Genomic DNA, 15,349 nt, shown 5'->3' with positions numbered 1-15,349 from the left:
AATATTCTGATATCTGCTGTGTATCGTTCAAGTGTTTTAACTGTGTTAAACTATTTTAAGTTGTGTCAAGGGGGTATATTATTTTAAAAATGTACCTTCGCAAGAATGTTAGAACGTTGTGGAGATACAAACCATACGGTTGTTGAGTTATCTTACCTTAAAAGCTGGGAGCCAACCCCTGGTGATCGCGGTTGCTGAAGCGAAGATCGAATTGATGCGCCACTCCTGAAAAATAGGGTTTATACATATAGCGTCCTGTAAAGAAATACATCACTATAAGCATTTACTTGATATGGTTTCTCGTGCCGGTTCCTTTTATTAGTCAGAGCCAGCTACAAATCAAGTATAGCTAATAATTATTTTAAAAACGAAGTATGTCTATAAACTGCTACTTGCATTTCTTATTTTTACGTTATTTACTTTACCTTGCCTATTTAGATGTTGTTATACAAAGATAGCTGACTCTCGTTTCACTTGAACTGAGGTTAGGTACGTACGCATAAATGACTTTGAATACAGAAAAGCGATCACAAGAAGATTTAAGTAATTTTAGTGGAACCGAAGCCTTTCGGGTTATCAGTCTATAGTTGAATGGATGTAACTAGCCGCTATGATGGATATAGTACCCTTAGCAGTAACAGCACACATTCCCGTGATTACCGATTTAATGCGTTACACCGCTACATGAAACGACTGAAGAAAGTAAGACTTTTACTGCACTTGTACCCTTTCCGATAATGTTGTAGAGTTGTTCCAATTTTTCAGTTTGCAGGATTACTTAAAACTTTTTACCTACTACAATATCTGTTCACACACTCCCTAACTTGGGCGCTAAAGGAATAATGCAATCCCGATCCAGGCGCAACCATCCGCAACACGGTCTTTGTATTAAAATCATCAGAATATGCGCAAAGGCATATTAACTTGAAATGTCCAATTATATACCCTGTCTGTACAACTGGCTATGTGTTTAAATCACTTCTTCCCTAAGTGAACCTAAAATTCGACTTCCCTAAGAGACTGTAACTCTCCCAATGAAAAAATGTCTGCACTATTTTTACGAAACTATTTTCAGAATGAAGTTAAATTCCGCAATGACTGTTACTAACCATTCAGTCTCACAGCTATTGACCAACACACAAATATCTCCAAGCTACAAATCAGAACAATTGAATTGCTGTAATACACATGATATATGATGTCGAAAAACTGCTACGCTCACTGCACCTTGTATTTCCATATCTCTCTTCGTCAAATATTCCAACGTTAATTAGACATTCCACACAATAAAAAAGTCTGATCTGGTGCAACACTGTCCTCGAATTATGCCGGGTGGTTACAGTTAAGCTTTCCCCACTTGACAGCCTGTAACAGGCCGGCCAGAGTGGCCAAGCGGTTCTAGGCGCTACAGTTCGAAACCGCGCGACCGCTACGGTCGCAGGTTCGAATCCTGGCTTGGGCATGGATGTGGGTGATGTCCTTAGGTTAGTTAGGTTTAAGTAGTTCTAAGTTCTAGGGGACTGATGACCACAGCAGTTAAGTGCCATAGTGCTCAGTGCCATTTGAACCATTTGAACACCCTGTAACACGGAAACTAATTACTGTACGATTACCAAACCTGATAGCAGTAATGTCCAGAGTATGGGGTGCATGATTTCCATGCGTCACGGGGCCACCGTCCAGTTCCAACTGAGACCAGCAGGTTCCGTGATCAGTCATTGTGATTCATAGTCTCACACACGTGACCAGTCTCTATGCACTTGTTGACGTGTCAACATGAGCTTGGACAAAAGGAGTAGGGCATTAATGGTGAAGCTCTGTTATCAAAACAACAGTAATGCTGCAGCTGCACTTCAATAATATCGCCAGCTGAAAGGATTGCGGAAGGGTTCTCTTTCTCCACCTGCTATACGGAGCGTAAGGAAGAAGTTCGAATCAACTGGAGAACGGGCGTCGCTCCGGGAAGAGGCCGACGAGCGGTTGCACCCCAGCTGGTTGATGAAATCGCTGTTGCTGTGGCAGACAACGCTGCGCGCAATTCCCGATCGTCAGGCAGTGTGCGTGCTGTATCACGACATTTGAACATCTCGTTGTCCACTGTACGGAAGGTGCTTGGAACCATTCTCAAATGGCATCCGTACAAGATTCATATCATACAGCAGCTCGCACCACAGGACAGGCAACGAGGTGTTGACTTCGCTCTCCACTTTCTCAGTAGGGCTGGCCCTGGTCCATCCTATGGATAGAAGAAGCTAATGTTTCTCTGACGAGTGAGGTGAACACGCAGAATTGCCGAGTGTGGGAAGATTCACTTCCAGTTAGGGCGCATGAAGTTCCTCTGTAAGGTAAACGTGTCACCGTATGGTGTGCCTTCACAGCTACGTTCATAAATGGCCCATTCTTTTTTGAACAGGTTGGCGCTCAAGGGCCAAAGACGTGCAGTGTGACTGGCCAGCATTACAGCGATATGCTTCGATAGCATGTCATACCTTCACTACAGGAGAGACACGCATTGAACTCAACAGTTTTCATGCAAGATGCGTCCCCATCGCACATCGCCCGTGAAGTTCACTTGCTTCTCCGAAACACATTTCGAATTGATCGAATTATCAGTCGATCGTTTCCGGCTTCGCCAGCGCGATCACCTGATCTCAGTCCCTGTGATCTTTGCTTGTGGAGGTACTTGAAGGACAGGGTTTACCAGGAGAACATTCACCAATGTGCTGATCTGAAGCGCAGCGTATCAAGAGAGAAAGCCAGCGTACCTCCGGAAATGCTTCGTTCTGCTGTGCAGAATGCAATCCTGCATTTTCAGACTCTTCTGGACACTGATGGGCTCCAAACTGAGCCCCTTCTGTAGCAGTAATGGTATCGGTTTGTAATGGTATGATGTACCGTAGCAGGACATTAAAAGGGTTTCAATTGAACTGATTCTGCATTATTTCTCTTCAAAATGTCTCTGACATTAATGCTAAAAGTTTGGTACTCGTACGGTAATTAGTTTCCGTGTTATAACGTGTTATGTAGGGGAAGTTTAATTATAACCACTAGGTACAAAGCTGTGACTGACGAATTAGGAATATTAATTTATCACCGCGAATAGCTGCACCAGCGTGCAGTCGGCTCATGGTGGCGGAGTATTGTCGTTCTGCTGTCACTGCGCAATAGAGATCAGAAATGAGCTCCGTACACTCGCGTTAAACTAGCGGATCCCATGATCTCATCTTCGAACTCGAAATCACCGTGCGCTCGGAGATTCTACTCCGAATCTCCGCTCTGTCCATTTATAACCGAACTCGTCACTTGAGGCGCCTTGTCACGGTTCGCGCGGCTCCCCCTGCCGGAGGTTCGAGTCCTCCCTTCGGCGTGTGTGTGTGTTTCTTTTCTTTTTCTTCTACAGTAGAAAGGACAGAGAGAATACTCACTTAACGTACCTTCAATTCCAGTAGTGTACGGTGACAGTAAGAAGTATAGTCGCCACCCCTCCATATAACAAGGCCGATTTTCTCCGTTCTTACAGTTGCAGCCATTACGTGACATTTACGTTAAAAGAAGACATACGTTTCTAAATTCTTTTGAGGGGGTAGCAGGTGTGTGTGGATACAAAAATACTCTTTTTTTCAAAATTTCTCCCAAGGAATCCTTAATTTATTTAGCTCCAACTGCGTGAAGATCTCAACACAAAATCTTTATTGTTGTTGTAAAGGGGTATATATGTTGGTCCGCGAGTGAGAATGGACCACTTCATCCATTTGTTCCTAGCTGTTAGTTTTCTTATTGTCAATTTTTCTTTCACTTGTATTTCTCCTAGTTATGTGTCGCAGATACGCTCTAGAAGTTTCTCATAGTTATTAGGCAATGTTCATACCTTCTATTGCTCGCCTTATAATTGTTTTTGTTGCTTGAATTTTGTTGTTTTATTGACTGTGCAGACGTCTTTCTATAGCTGTGCTAATGATAGTTCTGAGATGATGCACTTTGATTTAGAAATTAGAAAACGCAAAGGATCTTATAAAACGCTTTCATGGAAAGAAACGTAGTAATTTGGTGGGGAATGGTAATAAACGTAACCACAAGCCGTATTCTTAGATGAAATACGTGACTGTCTACGGAATCCACACCAAATAGTAGAAATGTAATTTGTGATATAGATTTAATGTTTAAAGAAATAAAGAGATTCATTTGCTGTGCGTATGTGGCAGGTAAGTGCAATTACGCACTAGTTTCTTGCATTTTGGCTGTAAAGTAACAATCACATTATCTGATGGGAAAGGGCTCGAACGGAAAGATTCAGGTGTTCCTTTTTCCCACGCGCCATTCGAGACTGAAATGGTAGAGAAGTAGTACGAAAATGGTTCGATGAACCCTCTGCCAGGCACTTAATTGTGAATTGCATTGTAACCACGTAGATGTAGATGTAGGATCTCTTTGGTTATCATCCGTGGCATCCTTATACCGCAGCGGCATGTCGACGGTATTCTACGTCCCGTTTCGTTGCCCTTCATGTCAAGCCATCGTAGGCTTACGTTTCAGCACCTACTGCTTTTCTTCGTGCTTTCCAAACCCTACCCTGGCCAGGAGGCTCCCGAGTTCTCCACCCAACTGAGAAGTTCAGAGCATTATGCGCAGCGCCTCCGGATTCTGACGACCTAACGCACCAATTGGACAGAATATGGCATGATATCCCTCAGGATAAGATACAGCAAATGGTTCAAATGGCTCTGAGCACTATGGGTCTCAACATCTGAGGTCATCAGTCCCCTAGAACTTAGAACTAGTTAGATCTAACCAACCTAAGGGCATCACACACTTCTATGTCCGAGGCAGGATTCGAACCTGCGACAGTAGCGTTCGCGCGGTTCCATACTGAAGCGCCTAAAACCACTCGGCCACCCCCGCCGGCTAACATCCAACAACTCTGTCAATCAACTACCGATTTCCATTCGATTCGGATAACTGATTCGTGGTGCGTAGATTTTTCTGTCTGAGAGGGTACTGCGACATAGCTCGTCTCACAAGGCTTGAAAGAAAATGCTATAATATGAACACAATTTGTTCTTGTGGGTGTGTTTACAAGTACTCCTTGTTTGAAATTAAAGCAACATCGGGTAAATATTATTATAGCTACTGCTTTCAACTTTTTCTGCGTTTCCATTTCAGAAACTGTCGGCAGCATGTGGAACTAATACTGCGTGTGTGTTCAACTCTTTGCCAGCAGTTTCCTGCTTCGCAGTTTCACCCCCGTCCCACGCTGCCAGCCGCGTCAGCAGAGTGCAAGCCATTACACGGCGGTGGCTACTCTCCTCGCAAACGATAATTACTCGCAGTTATCTCTGTTGTTTAATGCAGGCTTTATCTTGAGCTGATGAAATTCCGGCTCGTGAGAGCGTGTAGCGCCACTAGCTTTTTGGAGGAGAGCGCTACTTCTTTCTCTCTCTTTTTGCAGCGGCGGCCAGCCCCTGTAGCTAACGCGGTGGGAAAGCAGCGACAATTACGCCTCCTCTCCGCTCCCCGGCCGCTCTTAGCACAGCAGCCAGCGCTGGCCACTTGTCAACACGCGCGCCGGGGCCGTGTGGCGTACGCCGACCGCCACCGCTTGCGCACGCTGCGGTGCGGCAGGGGCCTGTTTTGCCAGCGGGCTCGTTACCGCTCCGCTCCCGTATCCGGAAACTAATTAGCGCGCGCGCAGGGACCATTAAGGAGCAAAGACCGGTCAGTGGCGGCCAGCGCAAAACTGAATACGGCTACGCGAACTGGCAGCGCGCTTTGACAGCCGCTGGTGATAGATGTGGCGCGTAATCGCTGCTCCACTCACTTACTCACTCTGCGTGTGTTTACGTTTGAATGGATGTTTATATTTGGCTATTGCTGTCAGCGGCAGCTACGCAGAGGTTCATGTGAAAATAGCGTGTTTTGAATCAGAAATTATGTTTGAACGACGTTTATCTGTTTGGTCTCTCCGCGTCTGTGACGCCGAATTTCTGTCACTAATGACTACCAGTGGTTTCCACATTTAGAAAGCTGCTGTTGATTTATCTAATTAGATCCTTTTTTTCATCGAATTATTGCACTATAGGCATGTAGAGATAGTTACATCAATTACAGTGAGCTGCCGAAAGTCATGAAATAGCGATATGCACATATACAGATGACAGTAGTATCACGTACACAAGGTATAAAATGGCAGTGCATTGGCGGATCTGCCATTTGTACTCAGGTGGCACATGTGAAAAGATTTCCGAAGAGATGACAGCACGAAGTCATTAACAGACTTCGAACGCGGAACGGTAGTTGGAGCAAGACGCATGGGACATTTCACTTAGGAAATCGTTAGGGAATCCAATATTCCGAGGTACAGTGTTAAGAGAATTCCCAGAAAACCAAATTTTAGGCATTATTTCTCACCAAGGATAACGCAGTGGCCGACGGCCTACACTTAACGACTGAGAACAGCGGCATTTACGTAGCATTTTCTCTGAGTAACACAGCGTGAAATAATCGAAAAAATCAAAGTTGGAACGAACGAAAAATGTATTCGTTTGGACAGAGCGGCGAAATTTGGCATTAATGGGCTATGGCAACTGGCGATCGACGCGAGTACCTTTGCTAACACCACGGAATCGCCTGAGTGGCACTTCTCTTGGGCTCGTGACCAAATCCGCTGCGCCCTCGGAAAACAGAGGTCCGGTAATATGAATCCCGATTTCAATTGATTAAGAGCGGATGGTACGGTTCGAGTCTGGCGCAGACTCCAGTAAGCCACAGAACCAAATTGTCAATAAGGCACTGTGCAAAAAAAAATGGCTCTGAGCACTACGGGACTCAACATCTGTGGTCATCAGTCCCCTAGAACTTAGAACTACTTAAACCTAACTAACCTAAGGACATCACACACATCCATGCCCGAGGCAGGATTCGAACCTGCGACCGTAGCAGTCACGCGGTTCCAGACTACAGCGCCTAGAACCGCAAGGCCACACCGGCCGGCGGCACTGTGCAAGCTGGTGGTGCCTCCATAATGGTATAGGCTATTTTTACATAGAATGGACTGGGTCCTCTGGTCCAACGCAACCGACCATTGACTGGAAATGTTTATGTTCGGCTACTTTGAGACCATTTACTGCGATTCATGGACTTCATGTTCCAAAACAACGATGGAATTCTTAAGCATGACAATGCGCCATGTCATCGGGCCAGAAATGTTCAGTACTGGGTTCAAGAACATTCTGGACAGTTCGAGCTAATGATTTGGCCACAGAGACCGCCCATCATAAATCCCATCGAACATTTATGGGATATAGCCGAGAGGTGAATTCGATCACATAATCGTGCACCGGCAACATCTTCGCAGTTACTGAAAACTACAGAGGCAGCATGGCTCAGTATTTCTGCAGCGGGCTTCCAACGAATTATTAAGTCCATGTCTCGTCGAGTTGCTGCACCACGCCAAGCAAAAGGATTTCCGACACTATACTGCGAGATACGCCATAACTTCCGTCAGCGCAGTGTATTGAGAGTATTATATCTACATATTTGCATATCAATTTAATTGGGCCAAAGGACAACGTTATCATGTATTCAGATTTTACAATTCTACCTGTATGTCACGCTCCATCTTATGGATTTGACCGCGCAGTTCCATAAAATTGCACTAATGCTGATGTCGACTTTTTAACCGCAGTTCTAACATGTCCCGCAGGTTTTCTGTGCGGTTAAAGTGAGATGATTAGGCATGCCAATCGAGTTGTAACACAGTGGGGGAGTTGTTTAGAAAACCATTAGATTGATATAACATGTGATTGAACTTCTCTGTGTTCGTCTTGATGTGCCTAACTGAATGCGAACAACCAGACACTAGTTACTATGGAGCGACGTGCACCCCGACATGCCTGTTTCCAGGAACCCTACACCGGGAACGGCAGACACAAACAAATCATCGTAATAGGTACATCCAATGAGAAGGCTGCGATCATTGTCAGAAATAGAAACTTTACAGTGACGAAGATAGCTTATCTATGTACCGAACACCTCGCAACAGTTGAAATAGCGCGCGAAGGCGATAAGTGGATTGTTGCGCTGATGGAAGTGCAGTACTCGCAGTCCATTACATACATACATACCTCAGTTACATCAGAGGCGCTGTCGCATGTGCCAGTAACAGAAACTTAGTGATAACTGCTAAATGCAAGGTCAACTATATGGCACTATGAGACGGGGGAACCAAGTCCATGAGGTACTAAATGAATACAACCTCTACATCGTCAACAGTCCGAATCAGCCACCCACCTTCATAGCGCCATCGGGAGCCAGCAGCAGGATTGACACATAGCAAATGCACTGCCACTTACAACGGAGCGGGAGGTCATGCATGGTGCTACTCACAGCTGTCACAACGCTTTCGTCATGAACATAGACATACAGATATACATACCTACACAGTACAGACATCAGCGTTTGTTATTTCATGGGAAAAACTAAGAGAGTTGAATGAGGCCTTGCCCCTAGATGCAGTTGAGCGCTCAGTGGATTATAAAGCACATATTTTGACTGACTTATTACAAAAAGCACAAAGGGCTGTGACTCCGACCGCTGACGCAGGGTGAAACCTAAACATACAATAGACTAAAAGACTAACAAGATTATGCTCAGAAGCAAGAAAAAAGCGCAAATGTCATCAATGAGCGCCAACGGCAAGGGACAGAAATATCAGACTCATACAGTTCAGGGAAGCAAAACAACGCTACAAAAAAGAGTTACAAAAAACACGAGAAGAACATTGGAATACACACGTGCAGAAGCAGCTGAAAAGCAACATTTGGGAGAACCCCTCAAAATACAATCGGAGCTTCTGAAGATACCACTAGTCTTAGCAACGCGGACACGAGATGACGATGCTATAATAGAGGGATGGAGAAGTTTACGGAATTCCTCCAAACAAACTCATCCCCGACGACGAGCAAGAGTCGGATGAACAGATTCATACTGGGCAGTGAACCTTAATGAACTCTTGCTATGAAAATGGCACCGACATTATTCCTACCTCATGTGAGGAGGTCGCTTGCGATTGCCAAACAAAAGAGAAAAAAAAAGCCCCCGGGCTGGACGGTATGCATTCCGAGACACTGAAAATAGTCGTTCCACAGATTATTCCATACTTGACGGATGTACTCAACGAAACGCTACAGCTGGGACGGGTACATGCGGTCTTTAAAACAGCAAATTCCGTCATAAATAAACAATCAGAAGACAAGGATCCCTCAAATTCAGAAACGTGTAGGCTTATATGCTTAATTAACACTTTGGCCAAGGTCCAGGAACGACTTCTGTGCGATAGCTTGCAGTCGCATAGGGACCTCCTTGGCTTTGATCCAAACCAGTTCGGTTTCAGGGTGGGAAAATCTATAGATGACAGACTAAATGATGTACTAATCACTGTTAATAACATATAAAATAAACACGAAGTAGCTATTCTTATAGACATTTCGCTTGCCACTGATAATGTCTGGAGGCCCGCAATGTTTCCAAGACTCAGAGAGATGGAGGTACCTAAAGCCCTATACGATAGCCTCTCGGATTACTATAGAAACAGGGTAGTTGAATGGTGCGCGGGAAGTCAGGAAGTGACCAGAAGAATCACCAAAGGTTGCCCACAAGATCAATCTGGGCCCCGTCTTTTGGGATATCGCCTTTCAGCCCCTGCTACATCAACTGGTTGGGGATAACAATGCGAATGGGCCGAGAACATACGCATATGGCCTCCTGCTCGTGGTCTCTGTGGACTTACGTGCACAACTCGAACACCGGTCAATAAACTTACTCACAAGCATCAGCCAGTGGTGCAAACATAATAAACTTCAAACGGCTCTACACAAAATTGTATTTATATTACTTCAAAGAACACTGCAAAGTAATCCAACCATAAAAGTACATGACATTAGTATACGCAGACAACGGAAAACACGATTCTTGGTGCGCAACTCGACGAACGACTGTCCTTTGACGAACACATCAGAAGAACGACTGACAGGTTTCCCAAGATTACTCACAAGCTGCACAGACTCAACATAACACACTTTGGGATACTATTACACACAATGGGAACTTACTTTTGTGCGCTCTTTGAGTCTGTCGTCTGTTTTGCAGCCAATACATGGGCCCACCGAGAACGTCTGCGAGGGCAGAGAAGCGCCCTGGGGAGGCTGTCAGGAACGTAACGCTGCGTCAGTGGAATGACAATGCGTGGTGCATGGAACTTTCACTACCGACATAACCATTCGGTTTCGGGCTGCAGTGTACTGGCTGAGAAGGGAGAGACAGGATAACGTAATCGAGACTACAGGACAGGACATCATCGAGAAGCGCCATCTCATTAAATAACGAGTGGGTACCTGCAAAGGGAATGGGATTTAAGCGATATGGACAGTAGGGTATATAATATTTTCCCGGACATCAGGGCACGTCTGAGATGAGGCACACCAATCCCAGCCGGGTATGATTCACTTTCCGACAGGTCGTGGCCCTTACCCTGCGCAATTATACCTCGTAGGCCACAGCCAGAGTGCTACCTGTAAATGTGGGGAACATGGATCCCCGAACACATACTTTTTCACTGTCACCGTTACAGCGGAACACACCAGACACCAGCGCAATACAACAACGACGTGATGCGGGCAATAAGAGACAAAGACGAGAGGGAAATAATAAATAAAATCACTGATTATGTCTCAAGGACATTCATGACGAATACAGACAGACACGACCATATAACAGAACACTGCAATACACACGAAGCACGTAAGACAGCAGTTCCAATTCGTACACCTACACAGACAGCAGTAGCGAGACACACACTCACTCAGACAGCGAACACTTTCACCAACAGATACCACAATCAACCTTACACAACATTTAGAATAATTAAACCGTATTAGAAAAAAACAGTGTAGTGCAATCAACCCTGTAAACATGATCTAGCTGAAGTATTACCAGCAGGCGTATCCATACTGCGGTCATTATACAACTGTTGGAATGTAACACTTGTAACTGAACATCTAGTACATAAACAGCATAATAGGTGAAATTGAAGACGCATATTATAGGAACTGAAGTTTAATTAAAAAAGCCAGGAAATAAAATACTTTACATTCACACACCACTGCGCTTTCCGCAATGTACATAATAGTTATAGGGTTTTGGAAATAGTGTTTAGAAATATTAATCCGCAAATTAAACTGTAGCGAACCAGTACTGCAAGGGTCGAAGTAGTTCCGAGGCTTACGGACCAGGCTGGCTGCTAGAGTAATATTTTTCTTTCTCTTTCTATCCAAGTCTTTCGTGTCACCTATCATCATATCTTCTTAAAATGTGAAAATTTTATGTGTTGTCTTCATTAAACTTGTAATAAATTTTTAATTTATTATTACTAACATTGTAATTTCTGAAAACAATAACTACTGTTTGTAATGTGGAATATGTTTTGTAATCTACATGAAAAGCTGTAAAATGAACGACCTGTTGTAAAGTGTAACACAACGGGTCTCTTAATGAGCAGTAATCAAATGGCTCTGAGCACTATGGGACTCAACTGCTGTGGTCATAAGTCCCCTAGAACTTAGAACTACTTAAACCTAACTAACCCAAGGACATCACACACATCCATGCCCGAGGCAGGATTCGAACCTGCGACGGTAGCAGTCGCACGGTTCCGGACTGCGCGCCTAGAACCGCGAGACCACCGCGGCCGGCTTAATGAGCAATAAATCAAAACAAAACAAACATCTTTCGAGGTGGCCGACTCCAAATGTCCACTGCATGCAGTTCACTTCGCAATGTTCTCTCCCTAGCAGGTGCATATGGTACCTCATTCACTGTCTGCAGCAGCTGCTGACGGGTTTGCAAGCGATTTTGATTCACAAACACGTGACTTCATCGTTGCGCCATCTGTAATCTATTAACGAATCGTCTGTGCCTGCGCATCGGGGTGACTAATTTTTTGTCCGGTGAGTTTAAGTACCTCTGGAGCTTCAGAAGGTAACCGTGCGAAGACTACGAGATACACAAAAAGTAGACACGTATCAGTGGGTAGAGCATCTCACATTAAAGGTTCTCAATATAGGCACATATAGTTCATTGAAATCTCTGCTGCTGCTCACGAAGACCAACGATATCAGCCCATTTTGCACGTTTCCTCATTAGGCTGGCTATCTGCAGGGGCGAACTAAAGCGATGCGACAATAGACGCTGCGCAATCTGAAATGAAAGTCCCTGGATGGAAGGCGAATTTATGATTGGGGAACGATATTGAGTAAATTTAGGTATCCGACATCTGAAGCTGACTATATAACGACCCTACTCCCCTCAACGTACATTTCACGTTAGGACCACGAACATAAGACAAATTAGGGCTCGTACGGTGGCCTATAGACACTTGCAACAGCAAGGGAAATGACTAGCAGTGGTACAATGTACCCTCCGCCACTCGCCAAACGGTGACTTACGGAGCATGTATGCTGATGTAGTGGCTTGATGCGGCTTACCACTGATTCCTCTCCTGTGCCAACCTTACCATCTCAGAGTACCACTTGCAACCTATGTCCTCAAGGGATCACCAATTTAGTATGGGAGGGCAGCGTGGAGGGTAAAAACGCAGAGGGAGACCAAGAGATGAATACACTAAGCAGATTCAGAAGGATGTAGGTTGCAGTAGGTACTGGGAGATGAAGAATCTTGCATGGGATAGAGTAGCATGGAGAGCTGCAGCAAACCGGTCTCTGAACTGGTGGGTGATTTTTATACATATTTTGACACACCTGCGCTCTAATTATGTACTCTGCAACTACGCCAAAGGTCGTATTACGGTTCGAGTCTTGGGGGGATGCTCTATCCACTAAATGTGTAATTTATAGGGTTCCGTAGCCTACCTTAATCTCTAAAAACGGGACGCTTGTGCGATCACTTTGTTGTCCATCTGCCTATCCGTCTGTTAAGTCTCCTTTTACTCAGGAACGGGTAAAGGTATCAAAATGAAATTTATGTCAAATACTAGGTGTACAGTCTCCCGGAGGAGTAATTTTTTAAGTCATCAGTATCCTGAGTGGCTTGATGCGGCTTACCACTGATTCCTCTCCTGTGCCAACCTTACCATCTCAGAGTACCACTTGCAACCTATGTCCTCAAGGGATCACCAATTTAGTATGGGAGGGTAGCTTGGAGGGTAAAAACGCAGAGGGAGATTAAGAGATGAATACACTAAGCAGATTCAGAAGGATGTAGGTTGCAGTAGGTACTGGGAGATGAAGAAGCTTGCACGGGATAGAGTAGCATGGAGAGCTGTAGCAAACCGGTCTCTGGACTGAAGATCACAACAACAACATGCAAATCTCTGTCTTCCTCGACAGTTATTTCCTTCCTAAGTTCCTTTTGTGGCATGGAACTTTTTCCCTGTTGTCTTAACAGATACCATATCATCCTGTACCTTCTTCTTGTCAGTGTTTTCCTTATATTTTTTCCCTCCACGATTCTGCGGAGAACCTTCCCATTCCTTCATTATCAGTCCTGATTTTCAGCATTCTTCTATAGCACCACACTACAAATACATTGATTCTCTTCTGTTCTTGTTTTTGCATAGTCCAAGTTTCACAGTCGTACGAAGCTGTTCCCCAAACACACATTCACAGAAATTTCTTCCTCAAATTAAGATCTGTGTTTGATACTGGTGGACGTTTCTAGCCCAGGGAAGCCCTTTCTCCCAGTACTAGTCTTCTTTTTATGTTCTCCTTGCTCCGTCCGTCGTGGATTATCTTGCTGCCTAGGTAGAAGAATTCATAACTTCGTCTACTTCGCAATCACCAATTCCGATGTTAAGTTTCTCGCTGTTCTCATTCCTGATACTTCTCACTATTTTTGACTTTCTTCGATTTACTCTCAGTCCATATTATGTACTCATTAGACTGTTCATTCCATTCAAGAGATCATGTAATTCTTCTTCACTTTCACGGACAACATCAATGTCATCAGCGAATGTTATCATTGATGTCTTTTCACCTTAAATTTTAATCCTACTTTTGAAAATCTTTTATTTTCATCATTGCTTCTTCGATGTATACATTGAACAGTAGGGGCGAAAGATTAAATTCCTGTGTTAAACACTTTTTGATTCGAGTTCTTCTTACTCGGTCTTCCAGTCTTATTGTTCCCACTTGGTTGTTGCACACAATGTATCCCATCCGTCTTTCCTTAGACTTACCCCTACTGTTTTCAGAATTCAGAACATTTTGCACCATTTTACATTGTCGAACGCTTTCTTAAGGTCGACAAATCCTACGAAGGTGTCTTGGCTTTTCTTCAGCTTTTGCTTCCATTATCACGTGCATAATCAGGACTGCCGCTCTGGTGCGTTTAGCTTTCCTAAAGACAAGCTACTTGTCATCCAATAAATCTTTAGTTTTCTTTTGCATTATGCTCTTTGTTATTCTTGTCTATGTCTTTGTTGTTAGTATCCATCTGTCTGCTTCAATTGTGATGACAGATGGATACTAACAACAGAAGCCGTCAATTCTGTCGCAGTAGGTACAAAACTAAATTTTGGATCCAAATCGGCAGCCAAACAATGTTCATGGCGATGCATTAAAGCATGTTGCATCTTCTTGTCTCAAAGTCAGCACCCAGAATTATGCTTCAAATATCTATGTATCTTCTGGAAAACCATCAAAAGATGAGACTGAAAAAGTTCGAAAACCGGTTCATGGAATGAATAAATAACTATTTAAAGAAAAGTGACTTGTTGGATTTTTATGAATTTACATTGAATATACAGTAGCGGGTTCTAAAACATCCTTAATGGACAAGCTAGCTCCTTGTACAATCCGTCATGATCATGAAAATTGATATTAAAAGCAATTCCATTAAGAAATAGCTCTGTACTGTTGCTTACTGAACAACACATTCATTGCAAGTTTTGGCTATATGTTCTTTGCTGAAAAACTTCGAGGTTGGAGCAGCAACTGTGGATGGACAAGGACAGGGAAAGAAAGAGGCAATTGTCTCTCATTCGTGTGACGCATTTTGTGAAAATATGGGAAATGTATATCGGAAGTTCCTGGACGGGCAATGCCACCAGTGTCGTAACCACTGAACCAACTTGCCACTGAACTAGCTTGCTCGGTTAGAGAGGCGGAGAGAGAGAGGAAGAGAGATGTGGCTTGGAAGATGCAGAGGCAGGGGTTAGGAGGAAGGCGAAATCAGGAAAAGGAAGAAATGGAGGGACTAAGGGTAGAAAATAGCGATTGTAGGAAAGAAATCTAAAGAACGAAACCATTTTTTAACAATGATCTATAACGTACGTAACGAG

At 44.1% G+C, this 15,349-nt stretch overlaps 1 protein-coding gene across 1 annotated transcript in view; it reads right to left on the bottom strand.

Annotated features, from left to right (window-relative positions):
- Nucleotides 1-15,349, bottom strand: part of LOC126227747 (leucine-rich repeat-containing protein 15-like) — a 1,015,582-nt gene that overhangs the window by 466,817 nt on the left and 533,416 nt on the right. The window contains exon 4 of the mRNA XM_049942240.1: nt 157-225. The gene's annotated coding sequence lies outside the window, so the exon portion shown is untranslated. The remainder of the gene's footprint in view (nt 1-156; nt 226-15,349) is intronic.

This window comes from Schistocerca nitens, unplaced genomic scaffold (assembly GCF_023898315.1).
Source record: "Schistocerca nitens isolate TAMUIC-IGC-003100 unplaced genomic scaffold, iqSchNite1.1 HiC_scaffold_338, whole genome shotgun sequence".
Classification (NCBI taxonomy): domain Eukaryota; kingdom Metazoa; phylum Arthropoda; class Insecta; order Orthoptera; family Acrididae; genus Schistocerca; species Schistocerca nitens.
This window is presented reverse-complemented; position numbering and strand designations above follow the sequence as displayed.